Genomic DNA, 26,111 nt, shown 5'->3' on the forward strand with positions numbered 1-26,111 from the left:
TTCTGCCTCAGTCCTTGAGTAGATTAAAATATCATCGATAAAAACTATCACACACTTGTCCAAGTACTTCTTAAATACTCTGTTCATTAAATCCATGAAAGCCGCTGGGGCGTTGGTTAATCAAAAGGACATAACCAAGAACTCATAGTGCCCATACCTGGTACGAAATGCGGTCTTGGGAATATCTTCGAGTTTAATCTTTAGCTGGTGATATCCAATTCTCAGGTCAATCTTGGAAAAATAAATAGCATCCTTTAGCTGGTCGAACAGATCGTCTATTCTAGGTAACGGGTACCTGTTCTTTATGGTTAACTTGTTCAACTCTCGGTAGTCGATGCACAGCCTCATGCTCCCATCCTTCTTCTTAACAAATAACATTGGTGCTCCCCACGGAGATACACTGGGTCTTATCATACCCTTATCCAAGAGTTCCTATAATTGAGTAGCTAATTCCTCCATTTCTAACGGGGGTAACCGGTAAGGTGCTTTTGAAACTGGCGCCGTCCCTGGGGCCAACTCAATAGCAAATTCAATCACTCTATCGGGTGGTAATCCCGAAAGGTCTTGTGGGAATACATCTTCAAATTCGTTGACTACCGGAATATCTTGCAAGTTGGGCACCTCCTTCTGCGTGTCCACCACATAGGCTAGGTAAGCCTCATTTCTTTTTCGTAGCATCCTTTTGGCCTGGGCCATAGTCAAAAATTTCTGCGTCTGCCTCTTTCCTCTAAATATGACTTCTTTCTTTCCTGGGATATTCAACTTAACTTTCTTCCCCTTACAGTCTGTCTGAGCATCATTGCTAGATAGCCAGTCCATTCCCAAAATTATATCAAACTCCCCTAATTTAAAAGGAATCAGATCAACACTAAAAGATTGTTCCCCTATGCCTAACTCATAGGCGGGGTGAATCTGGTTAACAGGAATAACTTCATGATTGGCTATTTCTACTCGTAAGGGTTCTATCAAGGGTTCAGCTTTAAGTCTTAATTTACGCACAAAGTTCTTTGATATAAAAGATTTAGTTGCTCCTGAATCAAATAAAACGTTTGCACTGACTGAATTTAGAGAAAGGGTACCTGTTATCACATCTGAGTCTTTCATAGCATCCTGGACTGTCATGTTGAAAGTCCTCGCAGTAGGTGGCTTATTGGAGGCAGCCCTGCTGGCTCCTGAAGCTGCTGGTTTGTTCATTGGGCATTCCCTCTTCCAAAGACCCGGACATCCACACTGATGACAAGTGGTGGTTGGAATGATAGCAGGGGTTGATGAAGGGCACTTAGTTGAATAGTGACCCTCTCGACCGCACTTAAAGCAGGTTACTGGCTTTCCTTTACACTCCCCAGTATGGATCCTTCCACAAGTGTTACAGGCTGGCAATGGGGGTCGAGACTGGTTGGAATAGGACATTCTTGACTTATGGCCACTCTGGCTCACATTCACACTCATTGGCCGCTTAAACCCAGTGTTCTTTCCCGGTAGGGACACTGCTCCTCGATTAAATCTAGTTGGGAAGCTCCTTCATGCGGAACCTCCACCCATGCTCATACTTTTCCTCTTTATTCCTTTCTTTTCTCTTTCTTTTTGCATCTGTTCACTTCCGGCTTCTATAATTGTTGCCTTTTGCACCAGAGCGGTATAATCCGTAAGCTCAAGGATTGCCACCCTATTATGAATCCACAGTTTCAGTCCCTGCTGAAACCTCCTAGCTTTCTTTTCCTCGGTGCTCATAAACTCCGGCACAAACCTTGATAACTCAGTAAATTTTGCTTCGTACTCTGCTATAGATAAGTTATTCTGCTTTAGCTCTAAGAACTTGAGCTCCATCTAGTTCTCCATAAACCTCAAGAAATACTTTCCCAAAAACAACTGACTGAACCTCTCCCAGGTTATGATAGCATATGTCTCCATGTTTTTCTTGGCCTCCCACCAGTAGTTGGCCTCTCCTTTCAGAAGGTAGGTAGCAAATATAGTCTTCTGTGCCTCATCGGTACTCAGAATCTCAAAGGATTTCTCCATTTCCTTTAGCCATGCCCTTGCCTCAACTGGGTCGGCTGATCCGTGGAACTCAGGGGGCTTAAGGGACTTGAAATCCCTGAAGGAGTTTGCCACAACATGGTTATTTCCTTGAGGGGGTGGGTTGGGTTGACGTTCCAAGTTCTGCCTCAGTGGTTGCATCTTTTGTCCCATGGGATCCATGCCTGGGTTTGGTACTGGTTGCTCAACCTCAGTTTCTCCTTCTTCAGCCTCTATCTCAAATCCCTCGACATCATATGTTTCCTCCTCCTCTTCATACAGGGAGTCATCCTGTTCAACATAATCCTCATCTTCCTCTTCACTGTGTTCTTGGTTCCTATCATCCTGGTTATGGCTTCCCTGGTCCTCAGATCCAGGGTTCGCCCTAGTTCCAATCTTTCTTGGCGGCATGATACTGATAAAATTTTTGGGAAATTCAACGTTAGGTCACAATCATACACAAAATTGTGCCTTGCATAGTTCTATAATGGGGAGAATGTATCTCGCAATTCTATTATTTTATGACAGTTCTAATAAGAAGTGCAGTAATAATAATGATAAAAACAGTGATCTCGTCACTAAGGAACTGAACTGAAAGGAAACAAATATATACATAATGCGAGAAATACATAGTTTGATCTGGTCAAAAGTACAACAGTGCTACAGCCATCTGCCCAAAAGTGATACACAAGAGTCTATCTGTCTAGTCAGAAAAAGGGATGCTATATACAAGTCAACTATCCCAGAAAATTGGCTCTTACTATGGCCTCGCCTAACTAGACAACTAGACTATCCCATCGCCGGTCCTGAATCACACACCGGAGCGGGTCAGCTCCCATACCCTTTCCATCGCACGGCGGAAGATATAGTCGGCCTGCTGCCTGGAGATCCTACCATGCCTGTCCCCCTGGAGCGATCGGAGTCTCGCTCGGGACGTGAGCTCTATATCCGTCAGCTCCCTCCTCAAGGATCGGGGTATAGTAGCCCTAGTCTCATAAGCTCGGGCACGCCTACCCGCCCTCTCCGCATCCAACTCCCTCCTGACCTCATCCAGCCGGGCCTCAGCAATAACCACTCGGGTCCTCAATACATCCTGAACATAGCCGTGAGCTAACAAAGACTGCCTATGGGCAGGGTCGAGAGGTGGTGAATCCGGAGCCGCTGGGGGTGCCTCCTCGGCCTGCCAAGGCTCGGGAGTATGGGTCTCTGAGCTATCATCATAGGGGCTCCAAGATAGGGGTGGAGGGGTAGGAGCTCTGACCACTGGGAGTGAGGGTAAAGGGGTACTAGTATACTCCACTATAGCTCTGACATGCTCCTCAGCTACTGGGACCTCATCCGGGTCCTCCTCATCTGAAATAGCAACAACCTCTGTCTCTGACTCCTCTGAGGGGTCCTCCTCATCCTCCTCCATCTCAGGCTCCTCCTGATCCTCGGCATCTAGCAGTGCCTCATCATGCTCACGCTCAAACATCTCAGGGTCCTCTATCTCATGTGCCTACACATTAAACGAGCTAAGTTACTATCATAATACTTATAAGGGTTCCCGTAAGGGTTTTAACTGTCAGTGCTACTTTAAGTAGTCCGACTATGAACTTGGCAAGAGTTCTTATTATCTTTGTGAGTTGCTTATTATATCGTCGCATCATCTCTGAGGTTTATAACGCTTAGCTCTGATACCATTTCTGTAACACCCCCAGATCCGGGGTCGGGGATCCGGGTCGTCACGGTCTTTCTTTCCACAATATCACTTAACTTAATTAATAATAAATAACCTCATATTGTGACCCCACACTAACGCACACCACAACCCGTTATAGTCTCAGAGATGAAATTGAAATAAGTACAAGTCCTTGAATCCATAATTTAAAAGTTATTACAACCCAAAATGATTACTTGATAAGTTTACAGTTATTTGCCATTATCTTCCACAAGTTATAATTATACAATATTTGGTTCCCAAAAGTAGAATGCCTGATCTACCAATAGATCTACCTCTGCAGCTATAGCAGCCACAACATCAACGGGAAGATGCGGGACGCTTCCCACGCGCTTGCGCTGGGTCTGCATGAGTCTGGCCATCTTTCCTAACTGTTGTTGTGCAATGAAGAAATGAAGCAAGAGTGAGCATTATAGCTCGCAAGATAATATATAGTGTAAACAATAATGCAAGTATCTAAATGAATATCTTACTGGAAACCTTTATCAAGTGTAAGGTAGATACTTACCGGATATAAGCTTAAAGGGAGATGAAGTTACCAATTACTTCTCTATACTTATACCATTTTATAAAGCTACTTGAACTACCACTGTTCAAAGTATTATAGGTTTCAAAAGGTCATCCCATAGATGAGACCACAAGTTAAGACTTGAATAGCTTGAATCTTTGTTATATTATTGAATGAAATGAAGTTACGAGATACTTTATTCAGTCCCGATATATATATATATATATCCACATATATATCTTTTATACATTTCCTGGAAACCTCTGTTATGTAAAGTATGAACAGAGTTTGTAACGTCCAATGAATTTTGGAAAGGAAAAGAATATTGGCATAAACCCGATATATTGCTGATCAGGCAAAGATACCAATAAGTAACCTTTTCTACTAGTAGATGGACGAATTCCCCACTGGTCATCACCCTGGCCGCAATAGGACCTTATGTTGGACTGCCACTCAGCCACTTACGCATTTGATAGACTCCCACTGAGCCACTTACACTTTCATGGACGCCCACTAAGCCCATGTTGCTTATGCCGACTCAATAGATGGACTTACTTCCCGAATGTTGGGTAAGTAATCAATTCATTTACCAAAACAGCAACCTCGTTGTGAATATAAAATACACCACAGAGCCGGATCCCTCAGGTTTTGAGCGAATATTTAAATCCCCTTCGAAAGAAAGATCTCAAATATAAAAATGAGTTTTGGGATCCGCTCTAACTCTTAAAAATCATTTTGAAGACTCGAAAACATTTTTAAGAATGTTTGGAGTGATGCTGATTTAATAAAATAAATCAGTCCCAATATATTAGGAAATATCTGAATATTATTATTTAAATAATATTCCCATAAAGAATAATCTTTATAAAAATAATTGAAGTAGAAGTTGTAAAACTTATACTTGAAATGAATATTAAATAACCAAAGATATACTTATACGAAAGTAATATCTTTATTTGAGTAATCAAAAGTGAGTTTGATTATCGACACATTATTCTTTAATAAAATAAAGAATATTAATTAGTAAATAATCGGAGTCATAAGTCCTCGAATGAATATTCAAAATAATATTCATTAATAAAATAAACGGAGTTATAAGCCCTCGAATGAATATTCAAAATAATATTCATTAATAAAATAAACGGAGTCATAAGCCCTCGAATGAATATTCAAAATAATATTCATTAATAAAATAAACAGAGTCATAAGCCCTCAAACGAATATTCAAAATAATATTCATTAACAAAATAAACGGAGTCATAAGCCCTCGAATGAATATTCAAAATAATATTCATTGATAAAATAAAGTTATCGAATAAACCTTTTTCGATTCATAGTTTTGAAAACTATATCTATATATATATATATATAATATACTCGGGAACATCGACTCCCGGTTTTAGAAAAATGTCCACCTTTGGGTCCCCTATACTAAGGGTATATGCAACTACTACTTATCTCTAGCATAGGTATTATGCAACTATAAGCATTTGAATCAACAGATATATATCAAGATTACGAAACAGACATGCATATATACCATATCACATGCTCCAATATATCGCAAGATTTGCTAATTAACCATCATGCATTTATCACAAGATAATGCATATACATATGTATACATCACAACAACAGTATAACGGGTAGAAAACTTGCCTGAGCGACTGGGGGTGATAAATGGCTTGGGACGAGTCTAGTAACCTATAAACAACATATAAGTTGGAATTAAACCAAAGTCGCTTATGAATCTATACTTTAACCAAGTAGACCCTAATGTTCGCTTTTGTGCTTAACGATTCACTTAAGTCGCTCGAGTACCCTCGGCTCCACCATTTTTAATAAATTAACCATTAAGGGTTTTAAGGCGATTCTTTCGCGAGTGCCTTATCAACTGCATAATACACTTCACATAAATATTTCTTACTCCAATTAGTCATTTAAGGTCTTTAACCTATGTTTCAAAGTAAGGCGAGTGGTAACGGTTCGTTCGTGAAACGCCGTTACTTAAAACGGTCGTTTCTCCTAAACCGTATATCGGATTCAAACGAACCACATATCAAAACGAAGCTCGTAATATGAACTATCTAATCATGGCAATGGTAAAAACCTAACAGTGAGTTCTCAGGTCCTGATGTTAAGAGCAAAAACAGTCTAAAGTAAATCGGACATTACGACGGCTATGTTTACGCGATTACCAATTTTTATTCTACTCCAAATTAACCACAAACCAACCCCAATTCAACCATACAACCAAATTCCATCCAAACATCACTACAACAGCCCCAACAACTCAAGTTTTTCCAATTTATATTAATCTCAAACATGAACTAAAGCTATTCTTAAGTTCTTTAACTAATAACCAAGATTTACAACTCCAAAAACACCACAAAACCAACTAATTTCTACATACACAACAATCAAGCCTCTCATGAACTATAATACTCATATTATGCTCTTAACATTAAATAACAAAGCTAGGTTAAGAGATTATACCTTCCTTGTGAGTGGGAGTAACTAATTAGCTTGGAATCACCCTTGAAAGTCCTTATCCAAGCTTAATCTAAACAAAAACTCAAGAACAAAAATTTAAGTTCTTGAAAAACACTATTCACCCTCTTCTTCCATGATTTTTAGGAAGAGATTGTGAATGAATTTGAAGCTCAAACTTATAGGATAGCTATATCTATGCATAAGGAGTATTAGATAATTACCTCACTAATTAACAAGGCTTGGATCTTGGATTTTGGATTTTCCTTCTTGAGAAAAAGAGAAAGGCCGAGAGCTTTCTTTGAAGAAATGAAGTCAACTTTGTGTTTTTGGTGAAATGAATTGTTGGTTGGTTGTTTTTGGTTTTTGTTTTGATTTATTACTTTTAACCATAGTGAATTTTGTGTGGTTCTTAATCAACCAACAACACACTTCTCTTTGGTCATGCTTATGTCCTCAATCCTATGTCATCTTCCCAGGCTTGTCCTCTTCTTATTGGTTTGATAACATCATCCTCACTAACCTCTTTGATTAGCTTCTAATTACTTGGCTAATGATCGCTGATCTGTTATACGGTTCGCTTAACTTTCGTTTTCGTTTATCGTTTGAGGGATCATACCCGGGATCTTATTACTTGGGTTTCCTTAACCTTTCTCAATACATTATATTCCTTTTATGATCCTCTCTTATAATCCTTGAATTTAAATCCTTTTTATCCTGTTACCTTATACTCAATTCTTTCGGTATCTGGTGGATTTTCGGGAAAAAATCAAAGTGTTTGAATTTGGATTCTGACGATCTTTACATACACTTATATATCATATAGAGTGCTAATAAGATCTCAGAATAACAATAAAAGAACCCCTACATAGTGTGGCATGAAAAGTTTTCTTATTCAGCAATATCAGCAAAAACACTATTCATAAGGGTTACAAAAAAAGTTCAAAATTTTGGGGTTATTACAGTCTCCCCTCCTTAAAAGGATTATGTCCCGGAATCAAATAGAAAACAAATGGGGGTATTTTTCTAGCATTGCGCTCTCTAGTTCCCAAGTTGATTTTTCCACATTATGATTCTGCCATAGCACTCTGACTAGCTTGATTACTTTGTTCCGAAGCACCTGCTCCTTTTTATCTATAATCTTTACTGGTCTTTCCACGTAAGTCAGATCTGGTTGCATATCCACCTGCTCGTACTCCACTATGTGCCTGGCATCCCGATGATACTTCCTTGGCATTGACACAAGGAACACATTATTAACTTGTTGTAGGTTCGGGGGTAAGGGTAGCTCGTAAGCCAACTTCCCAATCCGTCTTAGTATCTCAAAAGGTCCAATGTATCTTGGGATTAGTTTTCCTTTCTTTCTGAACCTCATTAACCCCTTCCAAGGGGAAACTTTTAGTAGTACTAAGTCCCCTACTTCATACTCCTTGTCCTTTCGGGCTAGGTCTGCATATTTCTTCTGTCTGTCTTGGGCTGCTACCAGCCGTCCTCTGATAAGATCCACTATGTCTTTGGTCCTTTGGACCACTTCGGGTCCGAGCATCTTCTGCTCTCCTCCTTCATCCCAGTATAAGGGAGATCAACACCTTCTTCCATATAGGGCCTCATAAGGCGGCATTCCGATGCTAGCATGAAAGCTATTGTTATAAGAAAACTCGATCAACGGCAAGTGATCATCCCAACTTCCTTTAAAGTCTATTGTGCAGACTCTCAACATATCCTCTAGTGTCTGGATGGTCCTTTCACTCTGCCCATCCGTCTGGGGATGGTAAACAGTACTCATATTTAACTTGGTCCCCGCACATTCTTGAAAGCTCCTCAAAAATCTGGAGTTGAACCTGGGGTCTCGGTCTGAGACAATAGACGCTGGGACTCCATGTCGCGTCACTATTTCCTTAAGGTAAATGTCCACCAGTCTATCGACTGTGTATCTCTCATTGATAGAAATGAAATGAGCTGACTTTTTCAGTCGGTCTATAATCACCCATATGGCATCATGGTTGGCTTTCATCCTTGGTAAACCGACAAGAAAATCCATGGCTATCTGTTCCCATTTCCATTCGGGAATCTCCAGGGGTCGTAAAAGTCCACTGGGTCTCTGGTGCTCTGCCTTTACTCTTTGGCAAGTCAAACATTTGCTTACCCATTCTGCTACGTCCCTCTTTATGTTGGGCCACCAGTAATACTCCTTCAAATCCCTATACATCTTGGTGCTTCCCGGGTGAATGGAATATCTTGAACTATGGCTTTCATCCAAAATCTCGTCTTTAAGCTCTTGAACGTTCGGAACCCAAATCCGGTAGGAGTACCTCATTATCCCTTTATCATCTCTCTCAGTATGGATTTCTTCTCGAGTCATTGACTCTCTGCCTTCATTCATTACTTTCTCTTGGCACAATCTAATCTTTTCCAATAACTCTGGCTGCATCGAGATCTCAAACAGCTTTTCAGTTCCGGTTCCGGTTACCTTTACTTCTATTTCTATTCTCTCGAAATCCTTTATCAATTCTTCCGAAGTCATTATCATTCTGAGTTTTTCCTTTCTACTAAGGGCATCAGCCACCACATTGGCTTTCCCCGGATGATAGAGAATCTCACAATCATAGTCCTTGATTAGCTCTAACCATCTTCTCTGGCGCATGTTGAGCTCTTTCTGCGTAAATATGTACTTGAGGCTCTTATGGATTGTGAAAATCTCGCACTTCTCTCCATACAAGTAGTGCCTCCAAATCTTTAAGGCAAAAACTATTGCCGCGAGCTCAAGGTCATGAGTAGGATATCTAATCTCATATTCCTTCAGTTGTCTCGACACATACGCAATCACCTTACCGTGCTGCATAAGCACACACTCTAATCCTTTGTGCGACGCGTCACTATATATCACAAAATCTCCTTTTCCGTCTGGCAATGCCAACACCGGGGCCGTTACCAACCTTTTCTTTAATTCTTGAAAACTGTTCTCGCATTTTTCCGTCCATTCAAACTTCTCTGTCTTACGAGTAAGTCGTATCAAAGGGGCTGCGATCTTCGCAAAGTCCTGTACAAATCTACGATAGTAGCCGGCCAATCCTATGAAACTCCTTACCTCTGTGGGTGTGGTTGGCCTTTCCCAATTTGAGACCGCCTCTATCTTAGAGGGGTCGACCAATACTCCTTCTTTATTGATCACATGTCCTAAAAACTGTACTTCATTCCGCCAGAATTCACACTTCGAGAATTTGGCATATAACTGTTCCTCTCTGAGTATTCCTAGAGCTATCCTCAAATGCTCTGCATGTTCTGCCTCAGTCCTTGAGTAGATTAAAATATCATCGATAAAAACTATCACACACTTGTCCAAATACTTCGTAAATACTCTGTTTATTAAATCCATGAAAGCCGCTGGGGCGTTGGTTAATCCAAAGGATATAACCAAGAACTCATAGTGCCTATACCTGGTACGAAATGCGGTCTTGGGAATATCTTCGGGTTTAATCTTTAGCTGGTGATATCCAGTTCTTAGGTCAATCTTGGAAAAATAAACAGCATCCTTTAGCTGGTCGAATAGATCGTCTATTCTAGGTAACGTGTACCTGTTCTTTATGGTTAGCTTTTTCAACTCTCGGTAGTCGATACATAGCCTCATGCTCCCATCCTTCTTCTTAACAAATAACATTGGTGCTCCCCACGGAGACACACTGGGTCTTATCATACCCTTATCCAAGAGTTCCTGCAATTGAGTAGCTAATTCCTTCATTTCTAACGGGGCTAACCGGTAAGGTGCTTTTGAAACTGGCGCCGTCCCTGGGGCCAACTCAATAGCAAATTCAATCACTCTATCGGGTGATAATCCCGGAAGGTCTTGTGGGAATACATCTTCAAATTCGTTGACTACCGGAATATCTTGCAAGTTGGGCACCTCCTTCTGCGTGTCCACCACATAGGCTAGGTAAGCCTCATTTCCTTTTTGTAGCATCCTTTTGGCCTGGGCCATAGTCAAAAATTTCTACGTCTGCCTCTTTCCTCTAAATATGACTTCTTTCTTTCCTGGTATATTCAACTTAACTTTCTTCCCCTTACAGTCTATCTGAGCATCATTGCTAGATAGCCAGTCCATTCCCAAAATTACATAAAACTCCCCTAATTTAAAAGGAATCAGATCAACACTAAAAGATTGTTCCCCTATGCCTAACTCACAGGCGGGTTGAATCTGGTTAACAGGAATAACTTCATGATTGGCTATTTCTACTCGTAAGGGTTCTATCAAGGGTTCAGCTCTAAGTCTTAATTTACGCGCAAAGTCCTTTGATATAAAAGATTTCGTTGCTCCTGAATCAAATAAAATGTCTGCACTGACTGAATTTAGAGAAAGGGTACCTGCTATCACATCTGAGTCTTTCATAGCATCCTGGACTGTCATGTTGAAAGTCCTCGCAGTAGGTGGCTTATTGGAGGCAGCCCTGCTGGCTCTTGAAGCTGCTGGTTTGTTCATTGGGCATTCCCTCTTCCAATGACCCGAGCGTCCATACTGATGACAAGTGGTGGTTGGAATGACAGCAGGGGTTGATGAAGGGCACTTAGTTGAATAGTGACCCTCTCGACCGTACTTAAAGCAGGTTACTGGCTTTCCTTTACACTCCCCAGTATGCATCCTTCCACAAGTGTTACAGGCTGGAAATAGGGGTCGAGACTGGTTGGAATAGGACATTCTAGATTTCTGGACGCTCTGGCTCACATTCACACTCATTGGCCGCTTAAACCCAGTGTTCTTTCCCGGTAGGGACACTGCTCCTCGATTAAATCTAGTTGGGAAGCTCCTTCCTGCGGAACCTCCATCCATGCTCATACTTTTCCTCTTTATTCCTTTCTTTTCTCTTTCTTTCTGCATATGTTTACTTCCGGCTTCTACAATTGTTGCCTTTTGCACCAGAGTGGCATAATCCGTAAGCTCAAGGATTGCCACCCTATTCTGAATCCACGGTTTCAGTCCCTGCTGAAACCTCCTAGCTTTCTTTTCCTCGGTGCTCACAAACTCCGGCATAAACCTTGATAACTCAGTAAATTTTGCTTCGTACTCTGCTATAGATAAGTTATTCTGCTTTAGCACCAAGAACTTGAGCTCTATCTGGTTCTCCATAAACCTCGGGAAATACTTTCCCAAAAACAACTGACTGAACCTCTCCCAGGTTATGATAACATCTGTCTCCATGTTTTTTTTGGCCTCCCACCAGTAGTTGGCCTCTCCTTTCAGAAGGTAGGTAGCAAATATAGTCTTCTGTGCCTCATCGGTACTCAGAATCTCAAAGGATTTCTCCGTTTCCTTTAGCCATGCCCTTGCCTCAACTGGGTCGGCTGATCCATGGAACTCAGGGGGCTTAAGGGACTTGAAAGCCCTGAAGGAGTTTGCCACAACATTGTTATTTCCTTGAGGGGGTGGGTTGGGTTGACGTTCCAAGTTCTGCCTCAGTAGTTGCATGAACTGTCCCATGGGATCCATGCCTGGGTTTGGTACTGGTTGCTCAACCTCAGTTTCTCCTTCTTCAGCCTCTATCTCAAATCCCTCAATATCATATGTTTCATCCTCCTCTTCATACAGGGAGTCATCCTGTTCAACATAATCCTCATCTTCCTCTTCACTGTGTTCTTGGTTCCTATCGTCCTGGTTATTGCTTCCCTGGTCCTCAGACCCAGGGTTCGCCCTAGTTCCAATCTTTCTTGGCGGCATGATACTGATAACATTTTTGGGAAATTCAACGTTAGGTCACAATAATACACAAAATTGTGCCTTGCACAGTTCTATAATGGGGAGAATGTATCTCGCAATTCTATTATTTTATGACATTTCTAATAAGAAGTGCAGTAATAATAATGAGAAAAATAGTGTTCTCGTCACTAAGGAACTGAACTGAAAGGAAACAAATATATACATAATGCGAGAAATACATAGTTTGATCTGGTCAAAAGTACAACAGTGCTACAGCCATCTGCCCAAAAGTGATACACAAGAGTCTATCTGTCTAGTCAGAAAAAGGGATGCTATATACAAGTCAACTATCCCGGAAAATTGGCTCTTAATATGGCCTCGCCTAACTAGACAACTAGACTATCCCATCGCCGGTCCTGAATCACACACCGGAGCGGGTCAGCTCCCATACCCTTTCCATCACACGACGGAAGATATAGTCGGCCTGCCACCTGGAGATCCTACCATGCCTGTCCCCCTGGAGCGATCGGAGTCTCGCTCGGGACGTGAGCTCTATCCCCGTCAGCTCCCTCCTCAAGGATCGGGGTATAGTAGCCCTAGTCTCATAAGCTCGGGCACACCTACCCGCCCTCTCCGCATCCAACTCCCTCCTGACCTCATCCAGCCGGGCCTCAGCAACAGCCACTCGGGTCCTCAATACATCCTGAACATAGCCGTGAGCTAACAAAGACTGCCTATGGGCAGGGTCGAGAGGTGGTGAATCCGGAGCCGTTGGGGGTGCCTCCTCGGTCTACCTAGGCTCGGGAGTATGGGTCTCTGTGCTGTCATCATAGGGGCTCCAAGATAGGGGTGGAGGGGTAGGAGCTCTGACCACCGGGAGTGAGGGTAAAGGGGTACCAGTATACTCCACTATAGCTCCGACATGCTCCTTAGCTACTGGGACCTCATCCGGGTCCTCCTCATCTGAAATAACAATAACCTCTGTCTCTGACTCCTCTGAGGGGTCCTCCTCATCCTCCTCCATCTTAGGCTCCTCCTGATCCTCGACATCTAGCAGTGCCTCATCATGCTCACGCTCAAACATCTCAGGGTCCTCTATCTCATGTGCCTACACATTAAACGAGCTAAGTTACTATCATGATACTTATAAGGGTTCCCGTAAGGGTTTTAACTGTCAGTGCTACTTTAAGTAGTCCGACTATGAACTTGGCAAGCGTTCTTATTATCTTTATGAGTTGCTTATTATATCGTCGCATCATCTCTGAGGTTTATAACGCTTAGCTCTGATACCATTTCTGTAACACCCCCAGATCCGGGGTCGGGGATCCGGGTCATCACGGTCTTTCTTTCCACAATATCACTTAACTTAATTAATAATAAATAACCTCATGCTGTGACCCCACACTAACGCACACCACAACCCGTTATAGTCTAAGAGATGAAATAGAAATAAGTACAAGTCCTTGAATCCACAATTTAAAAGTTATTACAACCCAAAATGATTACTTGATAAGTTTACAGTTATTTGCCATTATCTGCCACAAGTTATAATTATACAATATTTGGTTCCCAAAAGTAGAATGCCTGATCTACCAATAGATCTACCTCTGCAGCTATAGCAGCTACAACATCAACGGGAAGACGCGGGACACTTCCCACGCGCTTGCGCTGGGTCTGCTTGAGTCTGGCCATCTTTCCTAACTGTTGTTGTGTGATGAAGAAATGAAGCAAGAGTGAACATTACAGCTCACAAGATAATATATAGTGTAAACAATAATGCAAGTATCAAAATGGATATCTTACTGGAAACCTTTATCAAGTGTAAGGTAGATACTTACCGATATAAGCTTAAAGGAAGATGAAGTTACCAATTACTTCTCTATACTTATACCATTTTATAAAGGTACTTGAACTACCACTGTTCAAAGTATTATAGGTTTCAAAAGGTCATCCCATAGATGAGACCACAAGTTAAGACTTGAATAGATTAAATCTTTGCTATATTATTGAATGAAATGAAGTTACGAGATACTTTATTCGGTCCCGATATATATATCCACATATATATATTTTATACATTTTCTGGAAACCTCTGTTATATAAAGTATGAACAGAGTTTGTAACGTCCAATGAATTTTGGAAAGGAAAAGAATATTGGCATAAACCCGATATCTTGCTGATCAGGCAAAGATACCAATAAGTAACCTTTTCTACTAGTAGATGGGCGAATTCCCCACTGGTCATCACCCTGGCCGCAATAGGACCTTATGATGGACTGCCACTCAGCCACTTACGCATTTGATGGACTCCCACTGAGCCACTTACACTTTCATGGACGCCCACTGAGCCCATGTTGCTTATGCCGACTCAATAGATGGACTAACTTCCCGAACGTTGGTTAAGTAATCAATTCATTTACCAAAACAGCAACCTCATTGCGAATATAAAATACACCACAGAGCCGGATCCCTCAGATTTTGAGCGAATATTTAAATCCCCTTCGAAAGAAAGATCTTAAATATAAAAATGAGTTTTGGGATCCGCTCTAACTTTTAAAAATCATTTTGAAGACTCGAAAACATTTCTAAGAATGTTTGGAGTGATGCTGATTTAATAAAATAAACCAGTCCCAATATATTAGGAAATATCTGAATATTATTATTTAAATAATATTCCCATAAAGAATAATCTTTATAAAAATAATTGAAGTAGAAGTTGTAAAACTTATACTTGAAATGAATATTAAATAACCAAAGATATACTTATACGAAAGTAATATCTTTATTTGAGTAATCAAAAGTGAGTTTGATTATCGACACATTATTCTTTAATAAAATAAAGAATATTAATTAGTAAATAATCGGAGTCATAAGTCCTCGAATGAATATTCAAAATAATATTTATTAATAAAATAAACGGAGCCATAAGCCCTCGAATGAATATTCAAAATAATATTCATTAATAAAATAAACGGAGTCATAAGCCCTCGAATGAATATTCAAAATAATATTCATTAATAAAATAAACGGAGTCATAAGCCCTCGAATGAATATTCAAAATATTATTCATTAATAAAATAAACGGAGTCATAAGCCCTCGAATGAATATTCAAAATAATATTCATTAATAAAATAAAGTTATCGAATAAACCTTATTCGATTCATACTTTTGAAAACTATATCTATATATATATATAAATATATATAATATACTCGGGAACATCGACTCCCGGTTTTAGAAAAATGTCCAAGTTCGGGTCCCCTATACTAAGGGTATACGCAACTTCTGCTTATCTCTAGCATAGGTATTATGCAACTATAAGCATTTGAATAAACAGATATATATCAAGATTACGAAACAGACATGCATATATACCATATCACATGCTCCAATATATCGTAAGATTTGCTAATTAACCATCATGCATCTATCACAAGATAATGCATATATATATGTATACATCACAACAACAGTATAACGGGTAGAAAACTTGCCTGAGCGACTGGGGGTGATAAATGGCTTGGGACGAGTCTGATAACCTATAAACAACATATAAGTTGGAATTAAACCAAAGTCGCTTATGAATCTATACTTTAGCCAATTAGACCCTAACGTTCTCTTTTGCGCTTAACGATTCACTTAAGTCGCTCGAGTACCCTCGGCTCCACCATTTTTAATAAATTAACCATTAAGGGTTTTAAGGAGATTATTTTGCGAGTGCCTTACTAACTGCATAATACACTTCACATAAATGTTTCTTACTCCAATTAGTCCTTTAAGGTCTTTAACCTATGTTTCAAAGTAAGGCGAGTGGTAACGGTTCGTTCGCAAAATGTCGTTACTTAAAACGGTCGTTTCTCCTAAACCGTATATCGGATTCAAACGAACCACATATCAAAACGAAGCTCGTAACATGAACTATCTAATCATGGCAATGGTAAAAATCTAACAGTGAGTTCTCGGATCCTGATGTTAGAGCAAAAACAGTCTAAAGTAAATCGGATATTACGACGGCTATGTTTACGCGATTACCAATTTTTATTCTACTCCAAATCAACCACAAACCAACCCCAATTCAACCATACAACCAAATTCCATCTATAAATCACTACAACAGCCCCAAAACCTCAAGTTTTTCCAATTTATATTAATCTCAAACATGAACTAAAACTATTCTTAAGTTCTTTAACTAATAACCAAGATTTACAACTCCAAAAATACCACAAAACCAACTAATCTCTACAAAGCTATTCTTATGTTCTTTAACTAATAACCAAGATTTACAACTCCAAAAACACCACAAAACCAACTAATCTCTACATACACAACAATCAAGCCTCTCATGAACTATAATTCTCATATTATGCTCTTAACATTCAATAACAAAGCTAGGTTAAGAGATTATAACTTCCTTGTGAGTGGGAGTAACTAATTAGCTTGGAATCACCCTTGAAAGTCCTTATCCAAGCTTAATCTAAACAAAAACTCAAGAACAAAAATTTAAGTTCTTGAAAAACACTATTCACCCTCTTCTTCCATGATTTTTAGGAAGAGATTGTGAATGAATTTGAAGCTCAAACTTATAGGATAGCTATATCTATGCATAAGGAGTATTAGATAATTACCTCACTAATTAACAAGGCTTGGATCTTGGATTTTGGATTTTCCTTCTTGAAAAAAAGAGAAAGGCCGAGAGCTTTCTTTGAAGAAATGAAGTCAACTTTGTGTTTTTGGTGAAATAAATTGTTGGTTGGTTATTTTTGGTTTTTGTTTTGATTTATTACTTTTAACCATGGTGAATTTTGTGTGGTTCTTAATCAACCAAATGTTGGATTTTTTACGCAGCGGGGTCATGGCAAAACACTTTTACACATATAAAATCCAAATAAAAGCATACAGATCATGAATAAAAATTCGAGGGATCGAATCTAACCTTTAAAAAATAATTCGGAGACAACGATTAGAGATCCTTATCAGTTTCTCCTCAAGTGTGAAGCACTCCACCGGTATCCACCAAGAAAACGATATTAAGGAGGAGGAAGGAGGTGGAGAGAATTGGGTTTTCCAAACTTTTTGGGTTTTCGGGTTTGATGTGGGTTAGAAGAAAATAGGGTCTATAATAGTGTATTTATAGGCAAAATTTTCAGCTGAAATTTTCCCATAAATAATATTATTATTATCCCATTTATTATTCTCATTAATAATTAAAACACCTTTTAATTATTAATCCTTTTTCTAAACACTTTAGAAATAATTCTCTCTCTTGATTTAATTTCCAAAAATTAAATCCTTAATTAATAATATTAGGAACTTTTCTTAATTAATTTATAATCAATTAAACTTCATTTAATCAATTATTAAATTTGCCAATTAATTATTTATTTCATAAATAAATAATTATTATCCATTATTAATTAATTCCTCCACCATTAAATCATTCTCTTTTTATGGTGTGACCCTGTAGGTTCAATATTAAGCCGGTAGTAGAAATAAATAATAATAAAACTATTTTATCATTATTTATATAAATTCTCTAATTTATTAAATATGATAAATTAATTAATCACATTTATTCTACATCGTGAGGGATACTTCTCAGCATATCGCGACTATCCGGATAATATGAATTCACTACTTAGAATACCAAGAACCTATTCAGTGAATAGTTACCATACAATAAACTCCTTGTACCCTACAAAGTCCCGATTAAATACAAGGCATAGATCTCGTGTCAAGCCTATCTAATTCAATCACTTTGCTTACCATTTACTATGCGTAGTTCTATGCAAATTAGAAACTCCTTTCTAATTTCATTTACTCTGGCCAGAGATTCCTGAACTAGCATAAGTGGATCAGCCTTGAACATTCGCTTCCTTAACTGGAAGGGGTAGATCCTTTATTGATCATACACTATCTTCGTGTACAAATTCCTATACCCAGAAGAGCCCTAATAATTGTCCCTGGAGACTAAGAACTAAACCAAACCATAGTTCAGTGTACACAAGATGACTATGATGACCCCAAGTCTAAGGATACTTGTACAACTATCACTATGTGAACAACTGCTGACACGTGAGTGAACTCCATCAGTTGTTCAGCTGTGCGAGTCATGTTCAGTGAACTTATTCCATAATAAGCACCTACATACTAGCTATAGTGTCACCACACAAATGTCTATGAGAACAGACATCCTTCATAATGAAGCAAGCATAGTATGTACCGATCTTTGCGGATTATTAATTACCAGTTAGTAATCCTATGACCAGGAACTATTTAAGTTTAGAGTTATCATCTTTTTAGGTCTCACTATTATGATCTCATCATAATCCATAAAAAGCTTTACTCTAAACTATGGTATATCTTATTTAAACACTTAAATAGATAAAGCCCGTAATAAAAACAAAACAAGTCTTTATTAATATCAATGAAATCAAAACAGATTACATAAAAGTTATTCCTAAATCCTAATACATGATTGGACTTAGGACATATTCCTTTCAATCTCCCACTTGTACTAAAGCCAATCACTCTGGTATCTAATACCCATCTTGTCTTTATGACGATCAAAGTGACTTTCATAAAGTAGCTTTGTGAGTGGGTCTGCTATGTTGTTATGTGTGTCAACTCTATTTCAAAAAAATACAAGAAATGTTACCGCGCTCCCACTAACCCTTTTGTAGACGCATGGTTCATCGACATTTTTTGATAAAATCAAACTCTTTGATTGTCTCATCAAAATGAATGTTCCATCTTTCGAGAAGCTTGCTTTAAACCACATATAGTTCACAGCAGCTTACACACTAGGTTTTCATTTCCCTTGGAAAGAAAACCATCTGGCTATTTGCCAGATCACATAGTCGTAGTAAGCAGCATTCGCAAGCAAAATCCGAACTGATTTTAACAGGGCTACAGGTAAAAGGTTTCATCAAAGTCAATCCATTGCCTTTGTTTGAATCCTTTTCCCAAAAGCCTGGCCTTAAAGGTCTCCACCTGGCCATCTGCTATAATCTATCTTTTGTATACCGTATACATAGATTCCATTCTGGATTTCATGGCACTATGCCATTTCTCTGAGTCAACACTACTCATAACCTCATTATAGGTCACAGGATCGTCATCATTAATGATCGACAACTCATTGTCATTCTCAATGACAAGGCCATATTACCTCTCAGGTTGGCGAGACACTCTCCCTGACCTATGAATGGGCTGTTCCACAAAAGGTTGTTCAGTCAGAACAGGTGTTTCCACTTGATCCGTAGTAGTTTGTGCTTCTTGAACTTCATCAAGTTCAATTTTGCTCCCACTGTTTCCTTCAAGGATAAACTCCTTTTCCAAGAAGGTAGCATGTCTGGATACAAACACCCGATGATCGGTGTAAAAGTAATACCCTAAAGTCTCTTTAGGATATCCCACAAAACTACATTTTACGGATCAATATTCCAGCTTATTTGGGTCAACTTACTTGACATAAGCTGGACATCCCCAAATCTTAACGTGTTTAAGACTCAGTTTCCTTTCTTTCCATATCTCATACGGAGTTTGAGGAACAGATTTGGAAAACACCTTATTCAGTAAATATGCTGAGGTTTCCAATGCATAACCCCATAGGAATACTGGAAGATTTGCATAGCTCATCATGGACCGAACTATGTCTAACAAAGTTCGATTTCTCCTTTCAGATATCAATCTGGAGGCGTCCACTGAGAGACTATACCATTTACTTTGAGATAATCTAGAAACACTCCATTAAAGTATTCACCACCTCGATCTGATCGAAGAGTTATAATACTATGTTTGGTTGTTTCTCCACTTCATACTTATATTCTTTGAACTTTTCAAAGGCTTCAGACTTGTGTTTCATCAAACACATATCCGAATCCAGATCTATCATCTATGAAAGTAATGAAGTATGAAAATCCACCCATGGCTTGCGTAGACATTGGTCCACATACATCTGTGTGTACCATTCCTAGCAAATTTGCAGCCCTCTCTCCATGTCCACTAAATGGAGACTGCAGTGCCACAATAAAGTGAGATTTTCATCATCCCTTTTATTTTATTAGTTTGTTCAATCTGAAATAAATTATGTCACATACATACAGACCATTATTTAAAGCACCACGTCCATAAAGAATATTATCTCTAAGAATAGAACATTCATTATTCTCAATAATAAATGAAAATCCAGCCAAGTCTAACATGGGAATAATATTCCTCACAATCGAGGGAACAAAATAACAATTATTTCAAATAATAGTCTTGCCCGTAGGCCTATGTAAATGAAATGATTCTACATCTTCAGCAGCAACTCTTGCTTCATTTCCATCAGTAGAATCACCTCCTCTTCCTCAAGAGTCCTACTTCTCCTTGGTCCCTGCAACAAATTGCAGATTTGAGAACCACTAGGCGGTATCTAATACCCAAGTAGAAATTTGATTTAATGACATATTCACTTCTATCATGAACATACCTGAATCAGAAGCGGTAGTCTCACTACCCTTCTTCTTCTTCAATTCTGCAAGGTAAACCTTGCAGTTACTCTTCCAGTGCCCCACCTTGTTACAGTGAAAGCGAACAACTTTGCTCTTGAGGTCTTTAGATTTTGGTGGAACCGGCGTTTTTTCACCTACTTTCTTCTTCTTGGAAGGGTTCCTCTTCCTTTTCTTAGGATTGGAACCTTCACCAATTAGAAGAACATAACTCTTCTTAGGGGGAAAATTCGATTCCGTAGTCTTCAACATGTTGTGGAGTTCAGGCAGGCTGACATCCAACTTATTCATGTGAAAGTTCACAACAAACTGCGAGAACGAACTCGGAAGCGATTGCAAGACCAAGTCTTGGCTCATCTCCCCATCCATGGCAAAACCAAGTTGTCCAAGACGTTCAATCAAATTGATCATCTTAAGTACATGGTCATTCACAGATGATCCCTCAGACATCCTACAACCGAACAACTCCTTCGATATCTCATATCGAGTTGTCCTCCCCGCCACATCATACAACTCTTGTAGATGCATGAGGATAGTGTGAGCATTCATATGCTCATGTTGCTTCTGTAGCTCAATGTTCATGGAAGATAGCATGATGCATTGAGCAACATTTGCATCATCTATCCACTTACGATACACAACATGTTCATCATTATGTGCATCACTAGCAGGTTCAGTAGGCTTAGGTGAGTCAATCACGTATTCCAGCTTCTCAATCCTGAGAACAATTCTCAAGTTTCGAAGCCAGTCAGCATAATTAGGACCAGTCAATTTGTGAGCATCTAGTATGCTCCTGAGTGATAGTGCAGAAGACATAACGTACAAAGTAAATCTGTAAATGATAAACACATAACAACACTTAGCAAATATTCGATTTCATTTCAAAACACTATATGAATCGGGTCTTTATTCATAAGTGGCTCCCACTAGTTTTCCTAATTTATTCAACCCCTACATGAAAAATTAAGCATTCATAATGCTAGTGGGAATATGGATCCTACATTCCATTACACAACCCCGACTGTGGCACGAAACACCATGTAATGTTCAATAGGCAGACAACTCTTGTCAATTACATCTAATGTTATTCCCTAATCAAACTTTAGCCTCTTGAATAATTGAGTCATGGCTGTGGCACGACAAACTCAATATTCTAAGTCAAGTCTAACCCAACATTCCGTACAATTGAATCAGTCCCCAAAGGCCCACGGCTGTGGCACGTAACGACCTTTAGATTCTTATTCAATGTACACATCTCTATGTAATAGACAAGTATTTCTTATTTCGAAATCAAAGCCCTCGGCTGTGGCACGAAACGACAATGATTCAAAAATAAGAACTACTTTCTACCATGTTGGAAGGCTATGACCGACACAAGCCCGTTGTGTCATTGGCCAATTACTACTTGATATTATTTAATTTTAGAGGGATTATATTACGTTACAATCATAATCATATTATAAAGAGATTCTTCCTTTTAAATTAAATATTTCAAATCAATAATAAATAATGAGATGATTCCCAGATCGGGTGGAGCATTGTCAAGAGGCGTCACTTAATAACCCTTTCTTACAGATAGAAATCTGTTGTTGACAGAATCATCCTTTCTCTCATATCAAAAATTCATATTCAATTACGTGTTTCATAAACACAAGAATCTCATGATTGTATTCATAATATTATTATTAAGGTTATGAAACAATTTCACTATACTAGGTTGTCTAACAAACACCTTATGTTCATTTAAGTTCACCTAAATCTATCATCGCATGATAAAACTAAGCATATATCACATATATAAACATGAATAAACATCAAGGTAGGCATGTTATATCATCTAGCACATTAGTCTAAGCATTATACATCTCTATGTATCACATGAAGCATTTAAAAGCAGTTAAAATAGTTAAAAACAACTTTAAAACACTTCATGGAAATATAAACAGTTCAAAACTTTTATACAAACTAAAATTGATCACTCCATTAGATCCCTCTCGAAAAAACGAATCCAACGGTATATTGCACGCCCAAAATGGAGTTACGAAACTCCCAGAAAATCAATTTTAAAATCAACAGACGGGCTGTAAAGCATTACAGGAACGCGTTATAAGCCCTGTAACGCATTCCGGTGATGCGTTACACCCCTTTTAAGCCATTAAAGGGTGTAACACATTCCGTGAATGCGTCACAGGCGTGTAACGCATTCCCGGAATGCGTGACACCCCTATTTTTTTTTTTTTTGCAGCCGCCTGACAGTTTTCTTTCTCGGTTGCCGTGCCGCACCAGACTTCTCTTTATCTTTTACTGACAGCTTTGAATTCAACAGATTATGCAGACAAGCAGATGTACAATTGCCGAAGTATAATATACTTACAATCAATTTATATATATATACATATTTAATTACAAAATTTAATTGAAACAACTTCAAAAATTCATAATAAAAAATCTATACATCATAAAATTATGAAAAAAATACCCAGACGATCTACAACACTTGTAGAACCCCAACATTCAAAATTATTCTGAGAAACGATTTCTCATCAGACAAAATTAATTCATGATATAACTTGTAAAAATCATAATTAATTCATACAAGCATATAAAATTCTGAAATTTTTACCACAGATCTATATGCATACAACCTATGCTCTGATACCATTATTGGATTTTTAATGCAGCGGGGTCATGGCAAAACACTTTTACCCATATAAAATCCAAATAAAAGCATACAGATCATGAATAAAAATTCGAGGGATCGAATCTAACCTTTAAAAAATAATTCGGAGATAACGATCAGAGATCCTTAGCAGTTGCTCCTCAAGTGTGAAGCACTCCACCGGTATCCACCAAGAAAACGATATTAAGGAGGAGGAAGGAGGTGGAGAGAATTGGGTTTTCCAAACTTTTTGGATTTTCGGGTTTGATGTGGGTTAGAATAAAATAGGGTCTATAATAGTGTATTTATAGGCAAAATTTTCAGCTGAAATTTTCCCATAAATAATATTATTATTATCCCATTTATTATTCTCATTAATAATTAAAACACCTTTTAATTATTAATAATTTTTCTAAACACTTTAGAAATAATTCTCTCTCTTGATTTAATTTCCAAAACCTAAATCCTTAATTAATAATATTAAGAACTTTTCTTAATTAGTTTATAATCAATTAAATCTCATTTAATCAATTATTAAATTTGCCAATTAATTATTTATTTCATAAATAAATAATTATTAGCCATTATTAATTAATTCCTCCACCATTAAATCATTCTCTTTTTATGGTGTGACCCTGTAGGTTCAATATTAAGCCGGTAGTAGAAATAAATAATAATAAAACTATTTTATCATTATTTATATAAATTCTCTAATTTATTAAATATGATTAACTAATTAATCACATTTATTCTACATCGTGAGGGATACTTCTCAGCATATCGCGACTATCCGGATAATATGAATTCACTGCTTAGAATACCAAAAACCTATTCAGTGAATAGTTACCGTACAATAAACTCCTTCTACCCTACAATATCCCGATTAAATACAAGGCATGGATCTCGTGTCAAGCCTATCTAATTCAATCACTTTGCTTACCATTTACTATGCGTAGTTCTATGCAAATTAGAAACTCCTTTCTAATTTCATTTACTCTGGCCAGAGATTCCTGAACTAGCATAAGTGGATCAGCCTTGAACATTCGCTTCCTTCACTGGAAGGGGTAGATCCTTTATTGATCATACACTATCTTCGTGAACAAATTCTTATACCCAGAAGAGCCCTAATAATTGTCCCTGGAGACTAAGAACTAAACCAAAGCATAGTTCAGTGTACACAAGATGACTATGATGACCTCAAGTCTAATGATACTTGTACAACTATCACTATGTGTACAACTGCTGACACGTGAGTGAACTCCATCAGTTGTTCAGCTGTGCGAGTCATGTTCAGTGAACTTATTCCATAATAAGCACCTACATACTAGCTATAGTGTCACCACACAAATGTCTATGAGAACAGACATCCTTCATAATGAAGCAAGCATAGTATGTACCGATATTTGCGGATTATTAATTACCAGTTAGTAATCCTATGACCAGGAACTATTTAAGTTTAGAGTTATCATCTTTTTAGGTCTCACTATTATGATCTCATCATAATCCATAAAAAGCTTTACTCTAAACTATGGTATATCTTATTTAAACACTTAAATAGATAAAGCCCGTAATAAAAACAAAACAAGTCTTTATTAATATCAATGAAATCAAAACAGATTACATAAAAGTTATTCCTAAATCCTAATACATGATTGGACTTAGGACATATTCCTTTCACCAACAACACACTTCTCTTTGGTCATGCTTATGTCATCAATCCTATGTCATCTTCCCATGCTTGTCCTCTTCTTATTGGTTTGATGACATCATCCTCACTAACCTCTTTGATTAGCTTCTAATTACTTGGCTAATGATCGCTGATCTGTTATACGGTTCGCTTAACTTTCGTTTTCGTTTATCGTTTGAGGGATCATACCCGGGATCTTATTACTTGGGTTTCCTTAACCTTTCTCAATACATTATATTCCTTTTATGATCCTCTCTTATAATCCTTGAATTTAAATCCTTTTTATCCTGTTACCTTATACTCAATTCTTTCGGTATCTGGTGGATTTTCGGGAAAAAATCAAAGTGTTTGAATTTGGATTCTGACGATCTTTACATACACTTATATATCATATAGAGTGCTAATAAGATCTCAGAATAACAATAAAAGAACCCCTACATAGTGTGGCATGAAAAGTTTTCTTATTCAGCAATATCAGCAAAAATACTATTCATAAGGGTTACAAAAAAAGTTCAAAATTTTGGGGTTATTACAGCTTCTATCATTTCTTTTTCATCATCAATCGCCATCAAGCACAAGTTCACGACCTCTTCACTTTGTTCGGGAGCTTCTTCATCCTCGCTTAAGTCCCATCCATTCTCGGCAACAAGGCTTCAGCCTTTAGCCAATTTTGGACATTCCCGTTTAAAGTGACCGAGTTGTTTACATTAGAAACATAAATCGTGTGCTTTTTCGTTTGACGATTCCTTCGGCTTAGGGGCAACATAATTAATCGAAAAATTTGAATTATTATTATTATAACCATTATTCGTTGTTACATCCCTTTGCCTTTGTTAAAGTTCGAAGGTTGGAA

This window comes from Apium graveolens, chromosome 3 (genome assembly GCF_009905375.1).
Source record: "Apium graveolens cultivar Ventura chromosome 3, ASM990537v1, whole genome shotgun sequence".
Classification (NCBI taxonomy): Eukaryota; Viridiplantae; Streptophyta; class Magnoliopsida; order Apiales; family Apiaceae; genus Apium; species Apium graveolens.